Source organism: Leptopilina heterotoma, unplaced genomic scaffold (genome assembly GCF_015476425.1).
Source record: "Leptopilina heterotoma isolate Lh14 unplaced genomic scaffold, ASM1547642v1 Lhet_181, whole genome shotgun sequence".
Lineage (NCBI taxonomy): Eukaryota > Metazoa > Arthropoda > Insecta > Hymenoptera > Figitidae > Leptopilina > Leptopilina heterotoma.
In genome coordinates this window covers 712,405-736,568 of record NW_025110898.1, presented here as the reverse complement: position 1 = coordinate 736,568, position 24,164 = coordinate 712,405, and the positions used below count along the sequence as shown (strand labels likewise).

The window sequence follows — 24,164 nt, the reverse complement described above, 5'->3', positions numbered from 1 at the left end:
AGTTAAAAAAACAAAGTTGGTTGTAGATTTTTTAATGTAATTAATTTTTTAATTTATTAACAGTTTCAATGAAGTTAAACAGTATTCAGTGTTTGGAATTTTTTTTTATCTACTGTTTAGTATTTTCTAATTTTCACAATTTTTAAGAAGAAATTCTCTCTGCTAGTTTGGGAGTTTCTCGATCAGGTAATATAGCAAGGCGTCTCTTTCAATTTCATTTGAAGCACTGGCGAAATTGAAAGACGTTGTCGTCCAAAAACTTGCTTAGAAGAGGCTCTCTCTATAGCAGATAGGACTTATGAAGAGGATGAAGGAAATTCTAGCGAGTTAAGAAGATGAAACTTCCTTCCGACTTGTCTGGTATAAAGTTGAGCCCAGGGATACATCTAACCGTATATATATATATACGTGAATTCCGTGTAGAAATTGTTTCGTAAACTTTCTCATTCTTTTTCTTATGTTAACAGGTTGATTAAATAATTGTTTATCATTTTTTTTTGCTTCTAAAAACATCAAATCAGTACATACTTTACAGAAATTTTATTTTTCGAAAAAGAATCTACAAAGAAAAATCTACAACAAAATCTACGAAAAAATCTACAAAAACAGTGTTTTATTTTTGACGAGGTTATTGTAATTCTAATTGAGTTTGACGCCTCTTTTTGCAAATGTCATATATTCATAACTTTGCGCTGATGGTAAATTTTTCAGTTTCCTTTTTATAAACCAGTATCATCCTTCTATGTTAATGGGACAAAAATAAGGAGTCGTATTACACTGGATGCCATAAAGTAATATAAACAGATGGCCTGACATAATATTTAGAGAAGAAATGTTATGAGGATGGGTGGAAAAAAATAGTAAGGTAGAAACTAGAAAATAAAGTTAAGGAGAACATTTTTTTTAGAGATGGAAAAAATCACAATGTGTGTCCTAATGCGAACAGATTTTTGCGTCCTCTAAAAAAACATGTTCTACAAATTGTTAACTCTTATTTTAATTCCTTATGACAGTAAATTAATAACCTTATTAGTAAAAAAAAAGTAATTTTATTACTCGCTGATTTTTTTTGGTCACTAATTACTAATCTAATGTAACTTTTCCAAAATTCAAAATGGCGGATCCAATATGGCGGACATTGAAAAATACTTGCGGAAAATAAATTTTATCTCTATTTACACACACAAGCCTTTGTAAATGAGAATTAACTCCCTGGTGTTTAGGAGTTTTTAAGTAATATTTAATTTATGAGTAGCATGAAAAACTTGATGTATGTTTGTTGTGATTATATAATGTAATGAGTTGTATGAGATTTATCATTTACATTAAAATTTTATGAGAATTTACAGTTGTATAAATATTATGAGTGACTGTATGTATATTTACATGTGTTTATAATTTCATGAGTTGAGTGAATAATTAATTTTTAAAAAAGAAATATTAGTTTATTCAAAAAGGAAAACATTAAATATAGTTATACTGTAGTAAAATGATTGCATAATCTATAGAATTTTAATTTCTTTCTATCATACAAGCATTTGTAAATGAGGAATAACTCCGAGAACCCAGGTAATATTTTCTTTCTCCCTACATCGCTTGGAATAGATAAAATTCTAAGACTTGAAATACAATCTCAAGAGATAAGAGTTTTTTCTTACCCCAAATATTAAATAAGTTTTCGTTTAACATTATTCTTAAAAATGTTATCTAAAATTCGTCTAAGGAATTTAATTATATAAAAATTTGTTGAAATACAATAAATTATAATTATAATAAACTGAACTATTAGTTGAAACAATTAGAATCAAACAATTTTTAAATAATAATTATCATTAGATGACGTGACAGTGTTATAATTGTACGATTGAAGATTAGAAGGTAAACAATAATAATATTAATAATCTGTGTTGAGAGATATTACAAAATTTAATAAACCGTTTGGAGGTAAAGTTATTTCGCTTTCAGGAGATTTTAGACAAACTTTGACAATTGTTTCACATGCCACTCGCACTCATATTGTTCAGGTGTGTTTGAAAACGGTAAATTGTGGCAACATTTTGAAACCACGTCTTTACACGTTAATGTGAAATTGAATAACAGTCACAATTTAAAAAAATTATTCAATGTCAGTTTAAATTTTCGTTTGTAAATCATAATTTAAAATTAATTAAACTTAACTTTAGATTACTGTTTACATCAACAGCTGATGTAGAACATTTAAATAAACATCTGCAATATTTTTTTATTTTTCATTTTGGAATCTGTAATTTAGTCAGAGCTCTAGCGTTTTCTAAATTCTAGAAAACAGACTTTAGTGACCACCTTCCTCTTAAAATATGTTAAAAGGGTTACGCCACCCTCAACGCATGAAAATCGGATGGTTTTTTAGGAATTTTTTTTGACGAAACTATTTGAGAGAGGAATTTTTTTACATTTATGACTAATTTAATACATATCTTAAGCTTTATAAATATTTAAAAAAAAATTGTTTTTAATTAAAAATGGCGGAGATATAAGCAATGGCGTGGATCAATTTTTCCGGAGCACTCCTTGATGGTGTACATGATTGACATTTCAATTTTTGTCTGAAACAAGTAAAAATTGGATAAAATTTTTTCAAATTGGAATTGGAATGGAAAGAATGTCGTTCGATTCCTTTTGTTGAGTTCTTTTTAATTTTCTGCCCTCCTTTGTCGCGCTCCTGCGTTCTCAGGTTGGCGATGGATACTCGATGGATCCAACTTGAACGAAAAGATAAAATTGTTTACATTGATCGCGTTTGACATTAAAGTTTATTAATTGGGGAGCACTTCTAATACGTACCAGCAGTATTATATGCGTCTCGAAAGTTTGTGTCAGTTGTGGAGTAATGGGTATTATTAATGGTCTACAGAATTGAGGCGTGACCATTAGGGCAGTAGTTAGTGTCCCCGGGCAGTTCGGAAATCATTCATCGAGGGGTATTAGTAGTAAAAGACTTGTGTACATGTGAAGGTTGTGTGTGTGCGCGCGCACACTCACACCTCCCAACAGCCACGACTCTACGAGACGAGAAACTACAAACCAACCTTCTGACCCGTAGCTCGGGGTCAAACATGCAAAATCCATCCGCACGTGAGCCGCATGCAAACCCTACTCCATGACCCATGTAGACTTCGGGCTTTGCAAGCTTCTCAGATGCGACCACGTCGTATATGCATTATCACTATACGAGACCCCAAACGAAAAAGTGCCTGGGAAAAAGTATTTTCGGTGTCGTCGTCAAAACCACTATTGTTTTCTTATTAAAGTATTAAGCAGTGGTTTCATGAAAAAAATGTAGCCGACGACGAAAGCACGTTTGATTTTGGATGTCGATGAGAGAGGATATTGTGGTTTTGTATAGAATAGTTGTGAGAGTTTTGTTAAGTTGAACTTTGAACATTTTTCGTTTGTTACACGACAAGCAAGAGCGATTAAAGTTTTATTAATAGTTGTATTATTGACTACATCGTTTCTTTCATTAATGTTGTGCTTATTGTTAAGCACAACAAAGTTGTAAATACAAAAAAGGTGGTCCGAAAATAAATGAATTTGGTAAGTGTATTTTTCTGTTTAAGAATCGAAAGTGATTTTCATTTTTGTCATTATAACAGATATATGTTAATTAGCAGGAAATAAAAAAGAGCTAATGAGCCATGAAGAAGGAAAAAACTCAATAATGAGATAAAGAGAAGATGATATTAAAAATAGTTGACTGAAAATGAAGATATATGTACTTATAAGAGTATTCAAGATAATGAAAGAAAAAACTTGCAACGTAAACTATATCAAAATGAAGAAGACAATGAATGAATATAAAATGTGCTGAAAAGAAGGGAAATTATCAGAACAAAAAAATTGGATCATATTTCTTCTTCCTCTTGTACCATTTTACAAAACACAAAAACAACTCCCCCCGGTAATTATTTATATTATCAATTCATATTACTATTACAATATATTGATTTAAATTAAATTTTCTATAGAACCTATTATCGTGTATAACATTCATTTTACGTGAATAGATACACTTTGAAATAAAACCGATATTTTACATAATTAAATGAGAACATCGTTTCATGTATAGATGAGAATCATTTATTTTAATATATCAGTTGTAGAGTATTAATAAAAACCGCTGTGACAATTAGGACAGAAAACAAATTGTAAAATGTTTCTTTGAATGGAAAGAAAATTATGTATTTTAAAAAAAGAGGAGAATGCATCACTTTTTGAATACAGGTGTTTTATGTCAGGAGAGTGTAATGATTTATAAATCTAGGCGGCGCGCATGTCTACTATACCTAATCAAGATTTATTGAGTTAGATTTATGATTGCTCGATTTAAATTGCAGTGAGCATGTATTCTGACACATTAATGCGAGACATGCAAGAATTCCACAATGACGTAGTTAATTTGACATTGATGCGACCAATATCAGAGGAACTTGAATTGAAGATTATTTTTCAAATCTTTCAATAAAAATCTAATTAGGTGTATTAATTTATTTGTTCGCAGTATTTTTTTGCGCCTTGAAATATTCATGGAAATTTCTCACTATCGATTTTATGGGAGTGGTCAGTTTATCCCCCTAATGTATAAAAGGTGCCACCCTCGCCAAATTCGTCAGTCCAGAAGTCACCACCGAATCAATTACCAGTGTTCTTCGTGTCAGTCCAGCAACCGCCACCAAATTAACTAGTTGTGATCTGTCATCGAGTTTGTTCTTCGACTCCAGTCTAGAAAATCTCTTCAAGACTCATTCTTCGAGTCTCGTCTTAGTCAAATTCATTCAAGGAGATAATTTCTACTACGAGGCACATTTCTATTTTTCTAAGAACTGCATTACGACGACATCAGAGTCAAATCAATAATACTGTCCCTCCTAGGCTGATGGGTGTTTAAATTAATTTACATCGATATCTGGAGTCCGGACCTTTCACTTTGGCTGTCCTGAAAACAATTTGAGGGAAATCTACTGCACAATCTTTTTCCGCTAGTCAAGGTCATTTTCTCGACCTCACATTAGGGGTCGACTGCTTATTTTTTTACTTTCCATTTCCATTTTCCACTCTCACTTCCCACTGTCACTTTACACTTTCACTTTCCACTCTCACTTCCCACTGTCACTTTACACTTTTACTTTTCACTCTTACTTCCTTTTTCCACTCTAACTTTCTATTTCCACTCTCAATTACCACTTTCACAATCCCACTTCCTACAACACACTCTCACTTTCCACTTCCTCTTTCTACTCTCATTTCCCACTTTCTGCTTTCCACACTCACTTTCTCTTTCTACTCTCACTTCCTTCTCTCCCTTTTCACTTCCTATTTCAACTTTAGACTCTCACTTCCATTTTTCACTGTCACTTTATACTTCCACTCTCACCATCCCACTTCCTACAACACACTCTCACTTTCAACTTCCCCTCTCATTTCCCACTTCCTCTTTCCACTCTGGTTTCCCACTTTCTACTTTCCCAACTTATTTCCTCTTTCCACTCCCACTTCCCAATTCCCACTCTCACTTCATATTTCAATTTTCCACTCTCACTTCCTTCTCTCACTTTTCACTTCCTATTTCAACTTTAGACTCTCACTTCCTTTTTCCACTCTCATTTTCTACTTTCTCCTTCCACTTCCACTCTCATTTCCCACTTTTTACATTCTACACACACTTCCTAATTTCCAGTCCCCACTTTCAAATCCTATTTCAATTTTCCACTCACACTTCATTCTTTTACTTTGCAATTCTTACTTTAACTTTCTACTCTCACTTTCTACTTTCACTTTCCACACTCATTTCCCACTCCCTCTCTCTACTTCCACTTTCCCACTTTACACTCTCACTTTCTAATTCCACGTTCCTGTATCACTTTTCCTTCTCTCACTTTTCACTTCCTATTTCAACTTTAGACTCTCACTTCCTATTTCACTATCATTTTCTACTTCCTCTTTCCACTTCCACTGTCATTTCTCACTTTTTCCTTTCTACACACACTTTCTATTTTTACTCCCACTTCCTCATTCCCAATCCCCACTCTCAAATCCTATTTCAATTTTCCACTCTCACTTCATTCTTTCACTTTTCAATTCCTATTTCAACTTTCATCTCTCACTTTCTACTTCCACTCTCACTTCCCTGCTTATTTGTCACTTTTTACTTTCCACACACACTTCCTATTTTTACTCCCACTTCCTAATTCCCAATCCCCACTCTCAAATCCTATTTCAATTTTCAACTCTCACTTCATTCTTTCACATTTCAATTCCTATTTCTACTTTCTACTCTCACTTCCTTTTTCCACTCTCACTTCCCCGCTTCTACTTTCCTTCCCACTTTTCACTTTCCCTCCATGAGGAGGAGAAAGTGGAAAGTGAATTTGGGAAGTGGTAGTGGAAAGTGACAGTGTGAAGTTAAAAGTTAAAGGTAGGATGTGAATGTGGGAAGTGAGAGTGGTAAGTGGAAAGCAGGAGTAGAAGGTGGAAAGTGAATTTGGGAAGTTGTAGTGGGAAGTGAGAGTGGGAAGTTGAAGGTAGAAAGTGGAAGTGAAAGTGAGAGTGTAAAGTGGGAGTGGTATGTGGAAAGTGAGAGTGAGAAGTAAGAGTGGAAAGTGAAAGGTGTGAGGTGAGAGTGGAAAAAGAGAGTAGAAAGTGGGAAGAGTAAGTAAGGATGGAAAGTAGAAGGTAGAAAGTGAGGGTGGAAAGAGGAAGTGAGTGTGTCAAGTAGAAAGTGGACAGTGAGAATGGAAAAGGAAGTGAGAGTGGAAAGAAGGAAGTGGGAAGTGAAAGTAGAAAGTGAGAGTGTAAAGTGGGAAGTGAGTGTAGGCAGTCGAAGGTGGAAAGTAGAAGTAAGAGTAGAAATAGGAGTTGGAAAGCAAAAAGTGATAGTGGAAGTGAGTGTTGAAAGTAGAAAATGGAAAGTGAGAGTAGAAAGAGGATGTGGAGAGTGGAACTAGAAATAAGAAGTGTGAAGTGGAAAGAGAGTGTGTAAAGTGGGATGTGAGTGTGAGCAGTGGAAGGTGGGAAGTGAGGGAGGAAAGTGGAAGTAGAAAGTGAGAGTGGAAAGTTGAAAGTGAGAGTGGAAAGTTGAAAGAGGGAAATGAGTGCGGAAGTGGAAAATGGGAGTGGAAAGATGAAGTGTGAAGTGGAAGCAGAAAGTGAGAGTGGGAAAAGGATGTGAGAGTGGAATGTGGAAATAGGAAGTGGGAAGTGTGAGTGGGTAGGGGGAAGTGGAAAGTGTCATGTGGAATTGTAAAGTCAGAGATATGTTTTAGATGTAAAAATCACATAACAGAAACACAACGCGAATAAATCCAAACATGTATTCCTTCAACTTTTTAAAATTTCTCGAAATTTTTATTTCCAAATAAAAAGCATGGTTATTAAAATTATTTCTGGCCAGTGTCATTTTAAATCGTTTCTAGTAACCTTTATACGGGTAGCGGATGATCAACCCTTATTGCTTTGTACCATATACCCTGTTATAGTAGTTTGTTATTGTTATGGGGATCTGCACTTACGCAGACTTGTAGCGGAACAAATTGTATGAAATGGCATTTCCAGATGGCCTTATCTAATCTACCGCGCTGAAGAAAATTAGAAACTCATTTACTGACTAATGACTGTACTGAAATCAGATGAAAAAAATAACTTTGTCAATATGTAAATGAAGGTTTTATCTCAATTTTTAAAAATGAAGGAATAATTTTATTTAGATTGAAAGTTAAAATGTATAAAGGGAGATTAAAAATTAATTAAAGGAGAGCTAGGGGATGAAAAATAAATTTACATTATGGTTATCGGCGTGCTCTTGTTTTCTAATTCTAATTCTTTAAAGCCACTCTTTAATATAACTCATTCCTTTCCTATAATTATACCTCATTTAATTTTGTCATTCAGATAATTTATATTCATTAATATTCAGAAGCATGCGAATCATTTTATTTATTATTAAAATCGAGATTTATTATTAAACTACATTATTAATTTTTATTATACTTTGTTCGTATATATATATATATATATATATATATATATTTCATTTTTGATAAATATTATTAAATTGAGTTTATTATTATCAGTAATAATAATTATAATTGACAAATAATAATAATTGAAATGTATACTTTTTCATTAATATGAGTTGTTCGATATTCTTTTTGAATTGTTATTTTAATGCATTAATTATTATTATTTATTAATTTTAATTATAAATAATTCTCTTCGTTAAATATACGAACATTATTAAAGTTTTTCTTTCTTGCAATAATATTATTCGATTATTCGAAAGAGAATGAAAAATAAATTTTAATTTATTAATTCTACTGTTTATGGTGTACACAAAGGAAAAGAACTGATATTCAAATAAATGATCAGATAACTTATGTTAAATTTATATAACTCTCATGCGAGGAAAATATTATAAAGAAAATAAAATTCGATTCAAAGAACTTATTCTGGAGTCTTCAATATGAAAGTTTAATGTATTGAGTAGAATCTGTATTTAACAGAAGTTTAAAATTGAAAACATAAAATGAAGCAGTTGATGCGTCAATTTTATAAGAGAAAGTCGTGGTCTTGCTTCGCCTGACCAAATTCAACTCGTACTACTGCCGAGCACAATGCTTGTCTAAGTGGATGAGAAAACTTGTTGGTCCAATACGCGCTTCCTGAGTCTGACAATGGCCAGTCTTTTCCACTAGAGAATACACCAACTGCTTAAGTAGATAAGGAAGTTTCTGACCAGACAAGTTTAGCAGAGAGTTCCTTTGCTTCACACTATTCTATCCTACATTTTACCGCGCTATTTACCTCTCTCTCTCTCTTTTATTTCTACTTTTACTGACAAACTGCAGGTGACAGATATTTCAAACAAGAACAGAATCAAACTGCTGATATTGACCCGTCACCGACCTCTCCCATTGTTGCCTGCGAGGTTCTGAATTGTTAAACTTCATTGACTACTTTACTTGAAGGGAAAAATTCTTAGCGGACCTATATTTAGATTTAGGATAAAAATAATTTACAATGAACCGTTTTTTTTATTAATAACATCTCTGGGGAATTTGTGAAAATGTTTCACCCCAAAAATCCTTAAAGATCGAGATTTAAACAAATCGAATCGATTTTTAGAAAAGTACCCGCCATATTGGATCCGCCATTTTTAATTTTGAAAATCTGACATCAGATTCGTAATCTGCGACCCCAAAAACCCCCGAGTAATAAATTTCAGGCAAATTGAATCAGAGACCCGAGTACCTCCGAGTAACAAGTTTTCCGCCATATTGGATCCGCCATTTTGAATTTTGAAATTCTGACATCAAATTTGCAATCAGTGACCCCAAAAACTCCCGAGGATCGAGTTTCAAGCAAAATGAATCATGATGAGGTCATAATAAAACAGTAACCACATTTTACAAACTTCCCTCTTCTAATTACTGTTAAAAAATTTGTAACAATTTTTCCACCTTTTGTAATTTAATACATTTCACTGATTTGCAGTTATTTCTCATCATATGCAGCATGGGAAGAAAAATTTATTCTCCAACATGCATCCTCACAAAGAGTTAATCACAGTACATTAGATTTTCTCTACTCTACGTCAGCTAAAGTAGTAGAGGGATATTTCACATAGCATGTTGTGTTGAGATCGTTTCTCTCTTGAGTATCGTGTGCTCGTGCTCTGCTTTTAAGACTCGCAAAAAGACCATGAAGATAATATTTACGCGCCACGCCGGATGAACATTGATTCATTGCGCTTGTGCTCTCCCACGTTTGACTAAGGATGCTGGGCAAATATTTGTCTCAACCTCTAGAAGTTTAGCTCTCTCTCTCTCTCTCTCTCTCTCTCTCTCTCTCTCTCTTCGTTGCTTTTCTTTTTGAATTACCTTAAATGTAGCTGTGCAAAAACATTCCCTTGATGACGCGCGACGTCTCTCCTTTCTAAATTAGGAGAAACTAAAAAATTAAAAAAAAACGAGAGCGAAACGAAAATTTGTTGAGACAGTTAAACTCGACAAATTTACCTCACCTACACCTGTCGGGTGAAGAAGCTTTTTAGAAAATGTTTACTTTCAGAATAGAAAAAAATTTGTCGCGTGTAAATTAACACCTGTACCTTCATTTGTTTCAAATCAAGGTAGAATTTTATGTATATTAAAGTAGAACATAATTTTTAATGAGGGGAATTAATGAGAACTGGACGAAAAAAAAAATTATTATTACAGAAAGTGCAGGGATATGTTGTGTTTGTACAGCTACTCGACACATTGTTAAAATCAAATTACAAAATAGCTATGGATATTTTTCGTTACGGTCCCACTTCCCAATCTCACTTTCCTCTCTCACTTTTCACTCTCACTTTCACTTTCCACGTTCACATACCACCTTCCACTTTCTACCCTCACTCCCACTTTCCACTCCCACATTCACTTCCAATATTCACTTCCCACTATCACTTCCTACCTTCCACTTTCTACTCCCACATTCCACTCTTACTTCCCACATTCACTTTCCGCTCCCAAATTTACATCCCACCTTCCACTTTCTACTCCCACTTCCCACTCTCACTTTCCACTCTCAATTTACACTCTTACTTTACACTCTCACCTTCCACTTCCCACTCCCACGTTCACATCCCACCTTCCACTTTCTACTTCCACTTTCCACTCCCAAATTCACTTCCAACATTCAACATTTCCACTTTGAATTTAGGTAGTGGTAGTGGAAAGTGAGAGTGGGAAGTTTAAAGGTGAAAGTGGGATGTGAATGTGGGAAGTGAGAATGTAAAGTGGGAGTAGAAGGTGGAAAGTGAAAGTGGTAAATGGAAAGCAGGAGTAGAAGTTGGAAAAGTGTATTTGCGAAGTGGTAGTGGAAAGTGAGAAGTTGAAGGTGGGTTGTGAGTCTGGGAAGTGAAAGTGGGAAGTGAGAGTGTAAAGTGGGAGTGGAAGGTGGGAAGTGGAAAGCAGGAGTAGAAGGTAAAAAGTGAATTTTGGAAGTGGTAGTGGAAAGTGAGAGTGAGAAGTTGAAGGTGGGTTGTGAATCTGGGAAGTGAGAGTGTAAAGTGGTAGTGAAAGGTGAGAAGTGGAAAGCAGGAGTAGAGGGTGGAAAGTGAGAGTGAAAAGTGAGAGTGGGAAGTGGAATTGGAAAGTGAGAAGTTGAAGGTGGGTTGTGAGAGTGGGAATTGGAAAGTGAGAAGTTGAAGGTGGGTTGTGAATCTGGGAAGTGAGAGTGTAAAGTGGGAGTGAAAGGTGGGAAGTGGAAAGCAGGAGTAGAAGGTGGAAAGTGAGAGTGAAAAGTGAGAGTGTGAAGTGGAAAGTGAGAAGTTGAAAGTGGGTTGTGAATCTGGGAAGTGAAAGTGGGAAGTGAGAGTGTAAAGTGGGAGTGAAAGGTGGGAAGTGGAAACCTGGAGTAGAAGGTGGAAAGTGAATTTGGGAAGTGGTAGTGAAAAGTGAGAGTGTGAAGTGGAAAGTGAGAAGTTGAAAGTGGGTTGTGAATCTGGGAAGTGAGAGTGTAAAGTGGGAGTGAAAGGTGGGAAGTGGAAAGCAGGAGTAGAAGGTGGAAAGTGAGAGTGAAAAGTGAGAGTGTGAAGTGGAAAGTGAGAAGTTGAAAGTGGGTTGTGAATCTGGGAAGTGAAAGTGGGAAGTGAGAGTGTAAAGTGGGAGTGAAAGGTGGGAAGTGGAAACCTGGAGTAGAAGGTGGAAAGTGAATTTGGGAAGTGGTAGTGGAAAGTGAGAGTGGGAAGTTGAAGGTGGGTTGTGAATCTGGGAAGTGAAAGTGGGATGTGAGAGTGTAAAGTGGAAGTGGAAGGTGGGAAGTGGAAAGCAGGAGTAGATGGTGGAAAGTAAGAGTGAAAAGTGAGAGTGGGAAGTGGGAGTGGGAGTGAAAGGTGGGAAGTGAGAGTGAAAAACTTACAGAATCGACCCCCTGGAAATAGTAGAAAATTCGTTTCCAAATTAGTTGAAAACTTAAAATTTCTTTAAAATGATACCAAAAAAGGACGATTATATATCATCCACAAAACAATAGAAGGGTTCTCTACATTAAAAAATCCTTTAAAAAACGTTAAAAGAGGGTAATTAAACTGAATAGGACGAAAATTTAAAAATTATTACCTCACGCATAATTCAACTAAAAATAAAACAAATGGGATCTTTGTACTAGTCTTGGAAAGAAAAATAAACCATCCGCTTTAATCCACAAAGGACGTTATTTTACGACCAAATTTATTTTACATAAACTCTCAAATTTGAAGTTCTCGACACTTATCTCTAGGTAAATTTTAATCTGGTATCGGGTCAGTCAAATTCAATTAATTTTCACATCCAGTTAAAGTCACCAGTGCGGTGAAGGAACAGGCAATAATTTTCCCTTAACTTTTTACAGCTAACGGAAAAATTATTTAATGCATAAATTCAAAAATTTCTTATTCATGAAAAGAGAAATTTCTCTCTTCATGTTTGTTAAAAACTAAAAATAATGAGAAACATGGTAAAGAAAAATAAAAGAGATTTTTATTTTTAAATTTCTACTCTAATATTGGAGTCGTATTTTTGTTATATCTTAACTTAGCATAAAAAAAATTTATTAACAACTAGGGAAAGTTATATTTCTACTGCTAATGACAAACTTGCTATTTTTTCTGAAGAAAATTTTCTTTCTTTTCTTTTCTTCTTTTTAATTGTTTTCTACCAATCACGATCGTCATCTTGCCAAATCGAAAATAAAAGATAATTATAAAATTAATTAATAACTCTATCGTTTAACATTAAAAAACACTAAAAAAACTAAATAAAATGAAAATTTAAAAAAAACTGCAGCTAAAAGAAGCTAATTTCAAGAAAATTAAAAATTAATTGATCGAATAGATATTGTATCAAATATAGCTACTTTAAATTATGAAATTAATCAAGTTAAATAGACTTTTAGCGGAAATGTTTTATTTTTTAAATGGAGAATAATTTAGCTTTAAACAAACACTGATATTAAAGAGTATTGATAAATTTTGCGAAACTTATTTGAAATTCATTTAAAAATTATTTTTGTGTTTATAAATTGCTAATTGTATTGACAATGTGGCTCGCTTATCAATGGCAATAAATTGAGAGTTTTGCAGTCATGATCCTCCCTTTCTTTCTACTATACATTTAAATTCAGTTAAAATGATACACGAATAATAATTTATACTGTAAAATTTATGCCTTTTTAACAATATCGCATCATTTCTATGTAAAAGAAAATTAATTTCTAAAAAAAAAATTTACAATGAAAAATATAAATTTTTTTAATAATTAATTTTAGAAACAACTAAAACGATCAATAGAAACATGTTACAATTACCAAATAGTGAAATTATATTTTTTTTTTATTAAAAGTAAAAATTTAAAATTTAGTCAGAATATATCATGAATTAACGAAAAGGAAATTGAAATTCATAGTCTACGCGCCTAATAAAATAAGGTTAGCACCTATAAATTTCAATATCACGCAAAAAACTATGATATGAAAATATGTTATATCATAAAACTCGGTTTTACAAGTTTCTATTTTTGACAGAAATTACAGAACGAAAAGAGAAACAAATTTTTTTCGCCTTTTGTTTGCAATATTAAACATTCAAAAAACTTTCTCATGAAATAAATTTTAAAAAATATAAAAAGTCCAAATTTTACACTTTTTGATTAACATATTAATTATTTATATTGTTTGAAAGTTAATTTTAATAATAATTTTCAATTTTTTTCACTATTGTGTGCGCACTGGACTCCACCTTTTTTTGTTACAATATTTATTAGATCGTAAGGAGTTTTCAAATATGAATATTAAAAAAGGACGTTTTGAAAAACATTTATTTTGCGAAAACAACTTTTCTAAATTTATTATAAACTTAACAATTAATTTTTAACGAATTTTATAATTTTCTGAAATTTTAGTAAAACGCAAGTAATCTCTGACAGTAATTAAAATTCATCAGCTATTCTTCTGGTTACAGCATTTTGAAAATTTGAAAAAAAAATTCAAAGCCATGTAAATCCAAGAAATTTTAATATTTAATATTTCGTTTTCATGCATTTCTATAACATTTTTCCAAGTTTTATGAAAACCGACGAGCTAGGCGACAAATTTAATTTTTTAAATGTCGTGTGACCTAGTTATGAAATAAAAGAAGCTTAAGTAATAAATTTAATATTTAACATTGTAGTTTCATAGAAAAATTTCAAAATTTTTACTCTATTCAGGTAAGTCATAATTGTGTTTTATAATAAAAATCTAACCGAGATTATAATTAGTTATTTTTCATGTAACGTTTCGTCACCAAGAGTTAAAAATTTCACCCCAAAAGCGAATTTTTATTTCGTTAAATATTTTTGAGAATGTACTTGAACTAAACAATGAATAACAGAGTCTACTTAAATTTTCAACCATCCATTCAGGAGAGTTCAATTTTTTTTGCGTTGAATAAATTTCTCGCAGTAAAGGCCAAATCGACTTTTCTGTGGAGGACGTTCTACTTTTGGGTTTAGTGACCTGCATCATTGATTTACTATTTACAAGGTGGTATTTTTGCAACAGGTGATTAGCACACTTGTATAAATTTAAGTGTCACTTTTCTAGCTTCTTTCCTTTTGCGAAGTCTATTTTTATAATTTTTTTAAAATCTTATTGTGATAAATATTTATGACTTAAATATTGAAAATAATTATACTTTGGAAGGATTTCGAAGATTGCAGTCAAGTAAATTTCAAATTTCAGGACATTTTTGATACTGGGGATCGATTTGGTAACTTTTCCACTCCCACTTTCCACATTCACTTCCCACATGCACTTCTCACTTTCACTTTCCACTTTCCATATTCACATCCCACACGCACTTCCCATTTTCCACTGGTCACATTCACTTTCCACTTTTTACTTCCACTTCCCATCTTACACTTTCCACTCCCACCTCACACCTTTCACTTTCCAATCTTACTTTCCACATTCACTTCCCACTTTCTACTCCCACTTTTCACTCTCACTCACGACTTCCTGTTTCCACTACAACTTCATACTCTCAGTTTTCAGTTCCAATCTTATTTACCACTTCCTCTTTTCCCTCTCTCTTTCTACTTTCACTCTCATTTCCCACTTCCTCTTTTCAATCCCACTTTCCACTTTCACTCTCATTTCTTACTTCCTCTTTCTATTTTCACTTCCCACTTTCTACTTTCCAATCCCACTTCCACTTTCCACACTCACTTCCTCTTTCTACTCTCACTTTCTACTTTACACACTTACTTCCTCTTCCCACTCTCACTTTCCACTATTATTTCCTACTTTCCACATCCCTCACTCACTTTTCACTCCCTATTTCCATTCTTACTTTCTACTTACACTTTCCACTCCCAATTCACACCTTACAATTTCCACTCTTACTTTACACCTTCCACTTTTTACTCCCACTTTCCACTCTCAGTTCCCACTTTACATTTTACACTTTCACTTCCCACATTCACTACCTAACTTTTACTCCCACTTCACATATTCAAAGTTAAGTGGAAAGTGAGAGTGCAAGGTAGGTAGTGAAAGTTGAAGGTGGAAAATGTGAGTGGAAAGCTGGAAGTGGAAGGTGGAAAGTGAGAGTGGGAAGTGGAAGGTGGTAAAGGGAAAGTGTAAGGTGGGAAGTGAGAGTGGAAAGTGAATGTGGGAATGGAAAGTGGAAGGAGGGAAGTGGGAGTGTCAGATTGAATTTGAAAGTGGGTAGTGGGAGTGGAAGGTTAGAAGTGACAGTGGGAAGTGGAAGGTGGTAAAGGGAAAGTGTAAGGTGGAAAGTGAGAGTGGAAAGTAAATGTAAGAATGGAAAGTGGAAGGAGGGAAGTGGGAGTGTCAGATTGGATGTGAAAGTGGGTAGTGGGAGCGGAAGATTAGAAGTGACAGTTGGAAGTGAGAGTGGGAAGTGGAAAGTGAAAGTAGGAAGTGTAAGGTGGGAAGTGAGAGTGGGAAGTGGAAGGTGGTAAAGGGGAAGTGTAAGGTGGGAAGTGAGAGTGGAAAGTAAATGTGGGAATGGAAAGTGGAAGGAGGGAAGTGGGAGTGTCAAGTTGGATTTGAAGGTGGGTAGTGGGAGTGGAAGGTTAGAAGTGACAGTAGGAAGTGGAAGGTGGGAAGTGAATGTGGAAAGTGTTAATAGAAAGTAAAAGGAGGGAAGTGAGATTGGAAAGTTGACAGTTGGAGTCGAAAATGGGTAGTGGGAATTGAAAGTAGAAAGTGAATGTGGGAATGGAAAGTGCAAGGAGGGAAGTGGGAGTGTCCGATTGGATGTGAAAGTGGGTAGTGGGAGTGAAAGGTTAGAAGTGACAGTGGGAAGTGGAAGGTGGGAAGTGAATGTGGAAAGTAAAAGGAGGGAAGTGAGATTGGAAAGGTGGAAGTGGAAAGTGAAAGTGGGAAGTGGAAGGTGGGAAGTGAGAGTGGGAAGTGGAAGTTGGGAAAGGGAAAGTGTAAGGTGGGAAGTTGACAGTTGGAGTCGAAAATGTATAGTAAGAATTGAGAGTGGTAAGTGAATGTGTGAATGGAAATTGGAAGGAGGGAAGTAGGAGTATCAGATTGGATGTGAAAGTGGGTAGTAGGAGTGGAAGGTTGGAAGTGACAGTGGGAAGTGAATGTGGAAAGTGGAAGGAGGGAAGTGAAAGTGTAAAGTAGAAACTGAGAGCGAAAAATGTAAATATGAAGGAGGGAAGTGGAAGGTGGGAACTGAGAGTGGGAAGTAGAAGGTTAGTGAGAGTGGAGCGTTGAATGTGGGAGTGGGAAGTAGAAGGTGAGAACTGAGAGTGAAATGTGAGAGTGGGAAGTGAATGTAGGAAGTGGGAATGGAAAGTGAAAGGAGGGATTCAATTTATAACCCGCAAATGTTAAAAAAAGGTTCCCGACTATTTGACTCATTTGATTATTAATTTCTCTTATTAAATAAATGACAGGAATTCTACATTTCTAAAACTCCGGCAGTGTCCACTTAAGGATGCTTAAAGTTTAGAAGAAATAAATATTTGTAGGTACAATTAAAAGAAATAACCACCTCATTGTTATGATTTCTGATAGTGGCTCTTGAAAATACGACAATGGAATTAAATCTCGAGTTTGATTTTCTGAAAAAGTAGACCTTGTGACGTATAACAATCGTGAACTCCTACTTTGTTGGCGCACACTCGACTAATTCAATTTCTTTTTATTTTACTTTTTTGCGCCTACGTTTGCGTTCCTGTAAAAGGGTCGCCAGAGGGCGGTTGCCTTTGCGGAAAAGTGGAAACTGCCGCCGCTGGCACAAATACAATTACCAGAACTCGTGAAAATGGGGGGAGGGTGGGTGGGAAGTGGGAAGGGTGGGCTAGGGATGGAAACGTGCCCCGTCGAACTCACTCCCAGTTTTGTATGGATAGTGGTGAGGGGAAAAAAGAGTAAGCGGAAAGGGAAGTAATAGGGCGGGAAACGAAAACGCGAAAATGCCTAGAAGTGCCTGGGAACGCGCGATTTAATTGCATTTGCATTTTTACCCAGTCGTCCTCGTGCTACTTTACGAATCGCGCATCTAGTTTGCGAGGTTTGTTCCTTCGACCTGCTAGCTTAACATAAAAATGTTGTTTTCAAATTGATTTTTCCAAAGGAGCACCACGACTGTTTCTCCAGAGCACTTAAGCTCATGGACACACTTGTAAACCTGAATCTCAATTTTATTTTACCCTCTCTTACTTTTAAATAAATGATAAAACAATTCCAGTGCGTTCTAAAAATTTATTGCTCCTAAATAAGAAAGTGTAACTACACTTTTAAATATGAAAACTGTTCCACAAAAAAAATAATCAACTTCTCACGATTTGATTTGAAAATTAAATGAATTATGACATCGTAAAAACTGAATTGTTTGTTTTAAGAATCTTTAGTTTTTATGTTTAATATAAAAAAAATTATACCTAGCTGGAAAAATGTAAAGAAGAATCAATAAAAGTGATTGTAGATTTACTGACAGAAATGAATTATACTTTTTGTGCATAAAATGTTTACTGGAAGCCTGTGAACGCGCTGAGTGAAGAGCCTTGAAAATCAGAAAAACCCATTGACTCGCTTGATGATAAAAACGAGTACCGCTTTCTTTTTATTGATCTCTAAAAACTCCATAAAAATTCTTATATCGGACCCGCATGTACATTTACGTATGAGAACAGAGAGACAATAAAATCAACCCCCTAGACTTTTTACGAACACATTTTGATCATTTTACAACATTTCCACCGCTTGGAAATTGCCAAAATCATAGAGAATTAAATTTATAACTCGACGAAATTTTTCTTTAGTTTCTTAAAAGGAAAAATTTATCATCCAGATCCAAAATGATAACTGATGAAATTGTTATTGAAATTGTTATTCCTTGAATTGAAGTCGCAGTAATTAAAATTCTTAAAGACGGTCGGGGAATATTGAAGATGTATTTTTACATAGTTACAAGATTTAACAGGTGTCTCATCTTGAGATTCGGAATTGTAGTACGCACACGTTCTTAATACCATGTCGTCTACTTTTAGATGACCAAATTTAAGGTATCTGGAAGATCTTACGATCCTAATTCTCCAACCCAATTGAACAAGACATAAAACCAAAGTTTATGGGTCCTGTAAGTCGACGTCTACCAGTTCCCTTGCTTGTTGGATTCAAGTACCGTCAGATTTCTCCTTTCTGCTTGTGACTTAATTAATGACAGTGTTTTTACTTCCTGGATAAGGTCATTGAGGTCATAGATCAGTTTAGTGATTATTCGAACCACGAATTACCACGATTTAAATGTAACTTTGCGACTGATCTCGAATTCCTTATCCAACATTAAAGATTCCATGGTTTATGTTCAGTACTCCATTCTGGCTATCGTATTCCACATTCCGAATTTAGGATCTTACATTCCGGATTGTTAATTCAAAAGATCGGAATTATGATGAGTGATGATGAGGTGATGACTATTTAATCACTAAATGTAAGGAGAATGATGACACGAGATTTTAAGCCGAAATTAGGAGTTAAAGTTAGCTAATCGTTGACCCGCCTATCTGAAAAGTGAGTGTAGATGTACGTTTGCGAGAAGGACTTTAATAATTATGGGAATTACGCCGAAAAACTAAGGAAACGTTGGGGTTCGACTCTCGTCGACAAACAACTAGTTGCTCCTTTCGATTCTTTATCTCCTCCCTCTGCATCATTGTTTTGTCATTTGACATCCATAAGTTCTCCTAATCCACCGATCTCACAGAATTCTTTTTAGCAGCGAAAAACTTTGGCAAGATCATCTGTTTTCTCCTCCTTCGCAAATACGATTTCCACAGGGCGTGACTTCTGAGAGATCTGCCCATTAGCACCAATTCTGAATGTTCGAATTCCATCAAGATCAGTTGATTTAGTAAACTTTTTAAACTTGTTGATGACAAAGGCTTTCAAGATGTCATCTGTGATTGGAGTTTTATCATCAGGAAGATTAAACAAAACTAGATTACATTTCCTTTCCGATCGATCGACAATTTCATTGATGAAGGAATCAGTCTCGAGTACTGGGTTAACTATTTGTGAACAGTTTTATAGTTGTCAAGTCTCTCCTCAACAGGAGGAAGAGAAAGAAAGTTCGAGAAGAGGCGGACCTGGAGGACAGTCAGACAAGGGTTGTGGGAGCTTTACCCACTAAAATGGGAGACCTGCTTATTAAAATCAGAGGGACTTCAAATAACGTGTCTTTCATCGAGAAGGTGACAAAGGTAATTGGAGCTTTAGGTAAGGTGCCCATAATACACCCCAAACAGAAGACTGCGAATACTGAGAATCAGCTGATGGGGACACCCAGGTGTAAAAGTTAGCGTTAGCTAATGCTACTAACGTTAGACTAACGTTAGCTAACGCTAAACTAACGTTACCTAACACTAGCCTAACGTTACCTAATGCTAGACTAACGTTACCCAACGCTAGACTAACGTTACCTAACACTAGACTAACGTTACCTAATGCTAGACTAACGTTACCTAACGCTAGACTAAGCATACCTAACGCTAGACTAACGTTACCCAACGCTAGACTAACGTTACCTAACGCTAGACTAGCTTTAGGTAAGGTGCAAGTGGCGGACCGGCAAAATCCGCGACAGTTTGGGGTAATTGCTTTGATGCGTCCATAATGCACCCCAAACAGAAGACTGAACACTTCCCATCATCTGATGGGAACATTGACCTCGGCTTGCAGCATTTAGCAAATGATCCGTCAGGCAAAGTAGAGGTCTGCATTGCACAGCTCGGCTGATAAGGAAGTTTACATCCATAACAGGAACAGCATGTGCTTCTTAGTACACTTTCCAATATTTAAAGTAGATGCCATTTTCAATGCAGTAAAAAATACAACAAACAAAAGTTTGTCGACAAATATCCACAAAAAAGAATTCCAAAATCACATCAATGAGAAAAACCATTATTCGTAGGAGTCTCATCCACTTAAGTTTAAGAATTACAATTAGCTAGACAATTTATTTATTTTACACTTATGTATCTAATTGCACCCTAAAAGTTTAGATTGTTACGCACTTAGCACTTTAGTCGCTCAATTGTGAACGAGAACCGCGTTGAGGGGGTGCAGAATGAGAGGTCTGAGAGTAATTGCAATTAGAGTAGCAATTTCGACGAGACGTTATCACGATCCATCCTCGAGGATATGCTTGGGATTCTGCGATCCGCAAAACGAATCGTTTCTGGTAATTGAATCGACCATAATGCGTCACTAAGAGTAATTACGCGGTCAAGCGCCCCTCGCTCATAAGCCCCCCCCGCTTTTCTCATCGACTCTAAGGGTCGTTTATTCGTTATATAAGAATAGAGTATATTTGTACAAAATTGTGCCACTGCGAGAGAATTCTGACAAGCCCGCAATTTTTCATTTAGGACACGTTCTCCATATAGCGTTCGAAATAAAAAACTGTGATTGATTAAACAGATTCGTCCCGCCGTGAATCAACAGTGGAAAAGAGCAACGTGACAACAAAATTAATAACCTCTCTCATGCTCCATTCTTACCCTGCCCGTGCATATTTGTACGATATTTATCAATACTGATTTTCCTTTTTAAACAAGGTAAATTGAAAACAAATTTTTAGTCACCATTCTTTGAACCTTATTTTATTAATCTGCAATTGTTGGAATTTACAAAAATTTAACGAAACGTTGAGCAAATGTGTGAAGAGTAGAATTTCCCGTCGCATATTGATCGTTAACACCGGGGTGGCAGAGAAGGTTTTCAAAAGAGTTCAGAAGACTGAAAAGAGCAGCTCAAAAAGAATTCGAGAACATTACAGCCATTATGGAAAGGAACTTTTTTATATGGGCCCGGGAATTGGAGATTAAAGAGTGATGTAACAAAACCGATTCATAACACTTTAAAACAAAATTTTTCCACTCTTTCCCGATTTTCTGATAACTACATTTTTGTTTCAAACTTCTGGAACAAATATTTCTGAAACTATTCCAACGATTCAGTGCAAAGTATAATTACTTTTCCCGTTAAAGGTTTTTTTTAATACAGGTAATTAGGTAAGGAAAAGTATTTTTATTTTTTCAAATAACCGATTTCGATAATAGATTCGTTTATTTATATCTCTCGTCTCGATTCAAAAAATAGAAATTTACAAAGATCATAAAAACGAAGAATATCTAATTGCTATTATAAACGTTTTTTTTGGTTTCCCTTTCCTTATTTTTCTTTGAACAAAAAACAACTGATCTTTTCATTCCCTCTTTCCTTATTTCCCTTCGTGGTGGCAAGAAGTTTCTTTTCCAATTCAATTTTCTCGACCACTCTTTGCCCGCTATTTTCGCGAAGTAGGATAGGAGAACAAAAATTCACTATCTTCTACATCAGTAGAAAAAGTGAAGGGATCGGATATCTTGTGAATGTGATCCAATGAAGGTGAGGAGGGACTCTTATTCCAAGCGACACATCGATTTTTCTTTGTCCAAAGACTTCCGCTTTGACAGATTATCCCCCTTGAGTAGATATTTACTGCTTTTTATGTAACTTGAACAAAAAAAAATTGTTTGAGAGAATCAAAAGTTTCAGTTAACTGTACAAAGTAATTTCTCTTGGTTATCCAAAAAGTTATCTCTAATTCATAATTGATCATTAGATCATCATTGGATCATCATTAGACCATCATTAGATCATCATTGGATCATCATTGGATCATCATTAGATCATCATTAGATCATCATTAGATCATCATTAGATCATCATTAGATCATCATTTTTTTTTGCGAAAATAAACTTAGTTAATTTTTTGTGAATAGTAGACTAGTTTATAATTCCGGACCAGTGGTTTCTGGGTTTACCAGAATTAGTCTCGCTTTGCGGATCACATAGTTGCGATTGTCGAGAAAGGGAGAATTGTTTTAGGACTGTTAGATAGTTTCATGATGGCTAAGAGTTCGTTTAAGGTCTGGAGTTTTGTTAGTCGAGCTAGGAAGTGTTTGCAACGAAATTTAACCTACGGAGGTCCGAGTAGTTTTCTACCTGGTGCCTCGGGAAGTTCTCCTATGCAAATAATCGTATCGTCGTTGCTTGTTTGTGAAACGTAGACTACGCAAATTCAAAATAGACATGCAGTGGAGCATTGTCAACATTTTTGTTGGGAGGAACTTTCCAGAAGTTCTAAATTAGGTTACTTTGTCCGGAATGAAAAGTCGGGTGTTTGCCAAAGTCGAGGGTAATATTGAAAATTGAGTTCTGGATGTAAACTTCCTTATCATCCGAGCTGTACAATGCAGACTTCTACTTTACCTGACGGATCATTTGCTAAATGATGTAAGCCAAGGTCACTGTCCCCATCAGCTGATTCTCAGTGTTCATTTTTTTGTTTGGGGTGCATTATGGGTGCCATAAAGCAATTACCCCAAAACTGTCTCCACAAATTTTACGACGTCGGAGAATTTCCAGGGCATCCTGAACGTCTTCCTTTTCTGTAAGGGAATCCATGTCGCGGATTTTGCCGGTCTGCCACTTGCACCTTACCTAAAGCTAGTCTAGCGTTAGGTAACGTTAGTCTAGCATTAGGTAACGTTAGTCTAGCGTTAAGTAACGTTAGTCTAGCGTTAGGTAACGTTAGTCTAGCGTTAGGTAACATTAGTCTAGCGTTAGGTAACGTTAGTCTAGCATTAGGTAACGTTAGTCTAGGGTTAGCTAACGTTAGTCTAACGTTAGGTAACATTAGTCTAACGTTAGGTAACATTAGTCTAACGTTAGGTAACGTTAGTGTAGCGTTAGGTAACGTTAGTCTAGCATTAGGTAACGTTAGTCTAGCGTTAGATAACGTTAGTGTAGCGTTAGGTAACCTTAGTCTAGCATTAGGTAACGTTAGTCTAGTGTTAAGTAACGTTAGTCTAGCGTTACCTAACGTTAGTCTAACGTTAGTAGCATTAGCTAACGTTAACTTTTCCACCTGGGATGTCCCCATCAGCTGATTCTCAGTATTCGCAGTCTTCTTTTTGGGGTGTATTATGGGCACCTTACCTAAAGCTTCAATTACCTTTGTCACCTCCTCGATGAAAGACACGTTATTTGAAGTCCCTCTGATTTTAATAAGCAGGTCTCTCATTTTAGTGGGTAAAGCTCCCACAGCCCTTGTCTGACCGTCCTCCAGGTCAGCCTCTTCACGATCTTTCTTCATCACTTTGGCGAATGTAGTTCCCCTTCCTTCAGCCACTTTGACAATCATTGTTGTTCGTCGTTCTGGCTGATTATTTTTGATCATTGAAAACTAGAATACCATTTTATCGAAATGATATTTATAGAACGAAAAATATTCTCCTCCTTGAAATATAGAAAAGTAGCAAGAATCGGGTTTCGGGTCCTGATAGTGTAAGTGTATCTCAAGTGGGGTTTCGTGGCAAAATATTTGAGCATACGCTACAAATGTTTGCTCTGGTCCTCGACATTGCGTAATAAAGCGGCAAAGCTCTTTTCCGATAATACCCTTCTCTGGCGCAACTCTGGCTCTTCACCCAAAGACTACGTGCCACTATGGTGTCTCCTCCTCCTCCTCCTCCTCACCCTCTGACCCCTATCAAGTCGACTCCTCTCCTCACTTGTACCTTTCGTCTAAG

General features: G+C 35.4%; 1 long non-coding RNA gene across 1 annotated transcript in view; it reads right to left on the bottom strand.

Moving 5' to 3' along the window:
- The window catches only part of LOC122500078, a 117,290-nt gene that overhangs the window by 48,844 nt on the left and 44,282 nt on the right, over positions 1–24,164 (bottom strand). The window lies entirely within an intron of this gene.